Raw genomic sequence first — 7,495 nt, forward strand, 5'->3', positions numbered from 1 at the left:
GTTCAGAGGGTGACAATTAATTACTTTTGTTGATGTTGTTGCCAGATTCACCTGATGAGAAACAGATTTCAGCATATCAGGTAGACCTTTGCATTAGTCTACAACAATATCATCAGTCATTGAAACAAATGTAGCTGCAGAAATATTGGCCAATCTCATGCTCTGCCCATTAGCACTTCATGGTGGGATGGGCCGTTCTTTTATCTGGGGTACATCTAATACTCACCAGGACCAGAGGAAGAGCATCAGGCCATTACAGACTAGTTGATGCACATACTTTGGCCAATATGTTTTTGATGGTCCATTCAACCTCACCAAAATACCAGATGATTGGGCATGATAGCTACAACGGATCCTTTGAACAATTTGGAGATCTGTACAAATCGATTTTCTTTTTTTTTATAGGAGCCACAATCCGTGTCAATCGAGGTCGGCAGGAAGAACAGGGTATTAATTCCCTCAACAACTGTTTGCTATCAGATCTACGGGTAGGGTATGCCTCAATCCATTTACAGAATAAGCAGACAATCACGAGAATGTACTTAAGGCCATTGTAAAGTGGCATCTCAATGAAATCTGTTTGAAATCTCATAGATGGACGCTCTGATTTACAATATGAATCATAAGAACAGTGGTCCTTTTTCCCCAGATTATTTCTCTGATATATTAAGCATCTCTGACAAAAATCCTCTGCAACACTTCCGAATATAGAATTTAACCAGGACTTATTGAATGTTCTGGTCCATGAGTCTCTCCCTGCATATAAAAATTCCTAGCCATGCAATTTAACATTGAACCTGGTAATATTTATTTATACTCAGGAGTGATCCACATATCTTAATTCTTTTTGTAACCCAACCTTTCCCATATTCTTTTCTGATCCTCTGGGGGTTCCTCCTGGTCCCTCAATTTTCTCAAGGAAGTCTGAATTGGATTTAATAAGAAACAACCTTCATTTGTGCATTTTCAACAGAACTCGCACTTGGTTCATTTTCTTCTATCTTTTGAATCATAATTTGTTCATTTGATCTCATTGTTTCATTCTCAAGTGTGCAATATCTGGCTGCCTACTCTGCATATTTATTTCTAAGAGTAGCCATATCTTTCCAGCCTTATAGGCAGCACACTTGACCACTGCAACATAATTTGGCTGTTGTATTGCTTTCACACATATGTAGGAACTGTTCCTGATAAGGTTTCCAGAGGATGTCATAAAACCCCTTTGTGACCACAACTTTCCAAAGTTATGGACCTCTTCAAAACCTTATTGGTCGTCTATATAGTTTGTCACATTCAAATCTTCTGCAAGGCAACAAGCACTTGTCAGTGTAATTAATTCTGCCACTCGTGCCGAAGTTACATCAGGCAGAAACGATGATTCAAGAATTTCAGAAATGTAACATACTGTATAGGCAGCCTTCAGTGCTCGACGATGGTCCCTCAAACAAGAAGCATCTACAAACAAAATCTGTTTAGACATTTCAAGGGGATTTTCTTTAATATTTGGGCTTGGCTTGGTACATAACTCTGTGACAGTGATGCAGTCATGTTTTAGTTCATTACCATCATCACTCCTGTCTCTGTCTTCATTATTGCCTAGAACATGAAACATAGTCACTGGGTTTAGAAAATAACACCTTTTGATAGAGATATTTTCAGCTGGCAGTATGACTTGTTCATATCTGATCGGACGACTATTTGTCATTTGCTGAGTCCATTTCAGGGTGAGCAAAATGTCAATAGAATGTGGAACAACACAATTAACATTGCAGTTTATTTCACTTTGCTCAATGAAATGCAAACCTCTGCAACCACTTTCAGACAACCATAAAGACTTACAGCTACTGGATCTAGCACATCTGACAGGTAGGCCACAGGCCTCATGACTCCACCATGTTTTTGGGTAAGGACTAAAATAGCAAGCCGCTTCTCTTCTGACACTAAAGAAAAAACTCCGGGGCAGATTTACAAGCCCCTTGTGACACTTTTACGCCACCGTTGCATCACTTTTGTGACGCAGCGGTGGCGTAAACAATGCGCCATGTTGCGACTTATTTACAACGTGACGCATCTAGGCAGATGCATCACGTTGTAAAGCCCTGCGCCCATTGAAACCTGCATCAGGTTTCAAGTGGGCGTTCTGTCGCAGGGTGGACGTTCCCTCGCAGGAAAACCCCGTAAAACGGACGCAGTGAAATCTACAAGGTTTCACTGAGTCAGTTTTACGACGCTGCTGCTTCAAATCCTTACGCCTGCTTGAAGCAGGCGTAAGGATTGATGCACCACGTGAAGTATGGGCGGCCCCTGTGCATTGCAGGAGTTGCATCGCGCTTGCGACGCAACTCCAGCAACAATGCGCCGCCCGTACACCACAAGATGCGCCACGCATCTTCCCCTCCTAGCACCATGATGCGCCGCATTGTAAATGCGACGCATCCATGGTGGCGCAAGGGGGGGATTACGTGACGCATCTGTTTTGGCGCATTCCTGCTGATTTGCAGAGATGCGCCAGAAGTTGTAAATCTGCCCCTCCATATTTTAATCTGGTATTCCAAGGGCGGGTACGTTACACATTTTTCCCTCAATACCCGGAAGACCTCTAAATATTCATCATCAAATAGTACCGGGTCCATGATGTCACTGTGGGTCAGCCTTACTAAAGGCTTTGCAATAAAGGAACAGTTTTTAACCTACTGACGACAGCAGCTAAAAATTCCCAGGAACATCCTCATCTCCCTCTGGGTTGTAGGAGGATTCATCTTCAGAATTGCAGACCCGGGTTCTTTTGAGACTTTCCTTGCCCTTTTCTCAATGCCATAAGACAACTGACCTAGAACCCAGCACATATGGGGCATTATCTCCTCGAAAGACATCTCCAAGTCCCTAGTCTCATAATCTACTCTCTAAAATTAGATATAATGAGAAAGTTATAGAAGATGAAACAAATAGTCCTGCATTGCAGTCTTGGTTTACCTACTTTACCGAATTGTTTGATTTTAGGCAAATTGTGCTTTGCTATAACTTTGTCCTCTTATCTGCCTTAAGTGAGAACTTCGAAAAACACTCATTAAAGGAAATGAGCACGAGAGACCTTTTCCAAGCACAGGCCCGCGTGCGGTTTTAATTCACGCATGGTAGTTATTTATCTTAGTTTTTTGGGGGTAAAGTGGGAATAGAACTGACCCCCTGGAATTCCACTGTAACTGTATAAATTGCTATCATGTGTAAAGCTTTCCTTATGCTCTTATATTAACGCTTCAGTAAAACTGTGCGGCAATTCGAAACTTCCAACAGGTCCCTTAGTGGTGGAAAATACATTGTTTGAATCAAAAATATATTTTTCTTTTTCACAGACAGTAGTAATGGTCCAAATACATAAATAGGTAATCGTGGGATCGAGGCAATTTTTAACACTAGCTCAAGGATTGGAAATGTATTCAATTTGGATACTGTAAAGGTATTAGTGGAGTAGCAAGGGAGCCCGGGGCCTTCATGCAAGCAAGGACAATGGGCAACTTACCCATAGTTCGACATTACAAAACAGCAATATTGGGATCCATAACATCCAAACACTTGCAGGCCCCAGTGCCACTGCACCTGCTCACATATTGGTAGGTACCCCCCAGTCCTCTGTTGGTCCTCTGTTGCTTCAGAGCTGCTTTTCTGTAAATGTTTACATTCCACATTATAGCATCTCTAAATGTAAAGATGTCCCTGATACTTTTGTGAAGGCAGCTTCTCTGCTGGATTCTCTCCACCCCTGTGTTCTTTATTGTGTGCTAGGCTGTGCAAGGGGTTGCATAGCTCGTCCCTGTTTGTCTGACAGCTTCCAGGTTTTCAATGTTTAGCCTGGTAAACTGCAGCCGAGTGCTGCTGCTTACCAGGGGCAGTATAAAAAGAGGCCAGGAGGGACGTACAGTGAGTAACTATGCTTCATAAGGTCACTGAACTCTGATGAGCCTTTCAATATCCTTTTTAGGGATGGGAGGGGGTATTTTATTTCTTATAACACATGACTTACCTTTAAATTATTGGCCCCTTGCTTCTTCCAACCAAAGAGATCTTCTGTTTGCAGATAATGTATCATAAATGTGAAATTGGTACTGCAAAAATAAACACATCAATGTGCATCTTGTCATTTCTCATAAACACATACTCTAAAGCTGTTTAATGTATGTCAGTATCAAAAGTAGTTTTGTGTTTTAGAATATGTGGACAGCATGAAGACTTCCCCTGGTGTCTGTGGAACCCTGGCAATGTAAGACAAAATATTTTACAAGAGCAGGTATGGACCTTGGCTTATCATGCAAGAAAGTTTGAAAGGAGGGGTTCTGAAGTATATACCAGAGCTTAATGTGAGCCAGTGGTTGTCAATGGGTGCTACCGGCACTTATTTTTTGGGACCTGCACACATTTTTTTCCTTTATCTGTAGCAAAAGAGGGGAAATTCGCACAAAGCGGAAAGAAGGAGTACAAAAAGACAAGTAAAACCATCAAAAAAGAGAAGGCAGGAACCACCAAGAGGGAGATAAAAGGGGAGGGAGTGACTTGGCAGTGGACTAAAGAGGCCTGAGATCAGTTGAAGTCTAAACAGCTTTGGTATTCGGTGCCCTGACATGAAATTGTACAAGCTGTGGGCTTCTGAGCAAAGCTTTGGGTACCAGCACTTATTCATTTACAAATTAAGCTCTGTAGTATGCCCATCAAACGTTTAAATGGCAGATAACTGTTCTGCTCAATACATTGCTTTTCATTATGTCTGCTAGCTAAGGCAGCAGGCAATCAGTTGACTAATTATGCAACTAGACTGTATTAACAATACAAGAAGCAGGTTTTTGTATAATAATTGCAACATTTCATGTACTATAATAGTATAAACGATGGGGTCTATTTACAAACTTTATTTTGTAAATTATAAAGCTACTCATCATGAGTTTCCTCTGATGATATTTTGGGGGATTCCCAATAATCCCTAAAAGCAAATATATAAATATGTCTACGTCCTAGATTGCATTCTTGCTGCCTCATACCTCCTAATGCAGATAGTCCAGTGGCTAGGCAATCCGCAAGAGTAGGTTAAGAGAAAATGTGTGCTATGACATCAAACTTTCTTTCTCTTTTTCTCCACCGGGATACTTTTTCCCCCTTCCCTGAAACATCCTCCAAATATGGGGCAGAGGGGGCAGTCCGCCCCGGGCAGCATTTTTTTGGAGGTGGCGGCAGCACATTTCACGTGAGGTGAGACAATTTTCTTTTTGCTGGGAGCAGATCCTGCAGCTGAGAAGTAGGAGGAGGCGGGCCTAGAGGAAACATACACAGCCGTGAGAGCGTCTATAGTTCGGCACATCATTCATCGGCCATAATAAAAGCAGCTGCTTCTCCTGCTTGACGTTAAATTGGGCGATTGTGGCTAATATTCTGGGCACTCGCACTATAGTGATCGGACATTAGTGTTGCCTGTGCTGGGCATGCGCAGTATATGAGAAATTTCTCTTGTGTTCTGGGCATGCGCATTGCAGCAGAACCTGGTCTGCACATTCTTTTCTGGGAGGACTCAGGATTCCGTGTTTCCTGAAGCTCCTCCGCAATCCTCTCTCGGCTGTCGGGATCATCTGCACAGGATCTGACCTTTTCCTGGGCCCTTGCAAGATATCACCTGAGAGGGAAGGATCCAGCCTCTCTGGAGAGGAAAGTTCCAGAAGGAATGATTCAGAGGTGGTAAGTACTGGGCAGGAGTGGGGGTGACCCTCATAGCTCCCACTATTTATCCAGACAGGAAAAGTAGTTTCTTTGGACTGCTCTCCCATCTACTCATTCCCCCCACACATTCTTGCCCCTCCCACTGCAAGTGATGACATCAGCACAGCCTAGAGCTCACACACTATGTCAACACAGCCCGCACCCCTGCTGTCCAGGGAGTGAGATCGAGATTCAAGAGTGGTCAGTGAGTGCGGCCATTCATTGCAGCCCTGGCAGGCCCGCCTGCTCGTGCTCAGCATTGCTCCCTGCCCTGTTCCCGCCTCCATGGCTTCGGAGTTCCCTGTGTCCTCACCTGCCACATCTGGTTCTCTGCCTCCCCGTCCCTGAGTAAACTCAGTTCAGAGCTGTTGGCTCATGTTGTTTAGCACTGGTGGAGGGGTCACAGGGGTTAGGGGAAGGGAATAAAAAAAATAATTAAGCAATCACCTACCTGTGTTTTGCCACTACTTCTCGGCCCTCTTCACCCGCAGCCTGCTTCAAGAACTCCAGGGCAGGAACAGGAAGCACCCAGGCTCCCCTAAGCCAATCACAACGCTGTAATGCAGCCTGGGTGGAAAACATGCACAGTGCGCATGACGGTTTGGCCGGCCCGAGACTGCCAGCCAAACCATCATGCGCACTTAAGAGAGTGTGAACCACTCCTCCTCCAGCTCCTCTGTGAGAGCCCAGCCCCACCCGCCCCACCCAGCTGAGCAACAACAGAACAATAAAATGATAACAATGAGTTATTATCATTTTAGTTTTTTCCTTTTTGACCTGCTCAGTGGGGCGACGCTCCTCCGCCTTAGCGGAGAAGCTGCCCCTGGACAAGGTGTGCACCAGGCAGGGGCAGCTGAATAGCGTCTGCCTGTGAGATCGGGTTAGCCTCCTGGCCCCAAACTACCCAGGGCGCAAATTTGTGTAAGCAGGCCTATATGGAATATGGGCACCTGACTACTTACATTGGTGTACACATGTGCATGCAGATCTGACACCTGCACCTGGCTCCTACACTCTGTTTGTTTCCCTGATGTGCAAGAATGTCCGACACCTGCCTCTAGTCAGGTTTGTCCCTTGTGTTTGCTTCACAATCTGGCCACCGTGACATCTGATATGCACAACTTGAATGCGCGCTGTTTTTCTTGCAGCGGCAGCGAAAACGCCTGCCAGTCTGACGAGTGGTGACAGTGACTAAGCCTCTGCCTATGTGCGTGCTACATCGTTGTGATTTTACATCATTGTTCTTCCTTGTTTTTTTGAGGTGAGTTACAGTATCACAGTTTTTTAGGTGTGCAGACTAAACAAACTAACACTCTAAAAGGGATGTATTTATCCTTGTTATTCCTTATTTAATTATTAGCTATTATGAATATCTTTCTTTTTCTTATTCTTTCAGTCTTACTTAAGATGAAGCGAATAAAAGAAAGTGGTGCAGCCTTTAGAAAAAAGAAAAAGGCTAGGGAGGGAGAATTAAAAAAGAATGAAGGTGCACTACTGAAATACCTCAGGTGCGAAACTACTACTACTGTTGCTGAAGCAATTTCCAAATCCGAATTCAAATCATCGTCAAAGTCAAGTGATTCTTCAACTTCAACATGCAATAAGGAGTGTAAGCTGTTGGCTGAAAAGATGTTGGTCTTTGGCCAAGTAAGATTAACAATGACACACCTATCTTACTGGTACGTCAAGGTGCGTCTGTGGTTCAAAATCTAGATTCTGATTTTGGTGAAGTTATTCATGAGGGTGCTTCAATCAA

General features: G+C 43.8%; 1 long non-coding RNA gene across 1 annotated transcript; it reads left to right on the plus strand.

Moving 5' to 3' along the window:
* The first annotated feature begins 5,581 nt into the window (after positions 1-5,581).
* On the plus strand, positions 5,582-7,245 carry LOC146805968 (uncharacterized). The gene is made up of 3 exons (XR_014967532.1): positions 5,582-5,718; positions 6,888-7,000; positions 7,136-7,245. It is a non-coding gene; the product is annotated as an uncharacterized LOC146805968 (long non-coding RNA).
* The last annotated feature ends 250 nt before the right edge of the window (positions 7,246-7,495 follow it).

Source organism: Triturus cristatus, chromosome 8 (genome assembly GCF_964204655.1).
Source record: "Triturus cristatus chromosome 8, aTriCri1.1, whole genome shotgun sequence".
In the NCBI taxonomy this organism is placed as follows: Eukaryota; Metazoa; Chordata; class Amphibia; order Caudata; family Salamandridae; genus Triturus; species Triturus cristatus.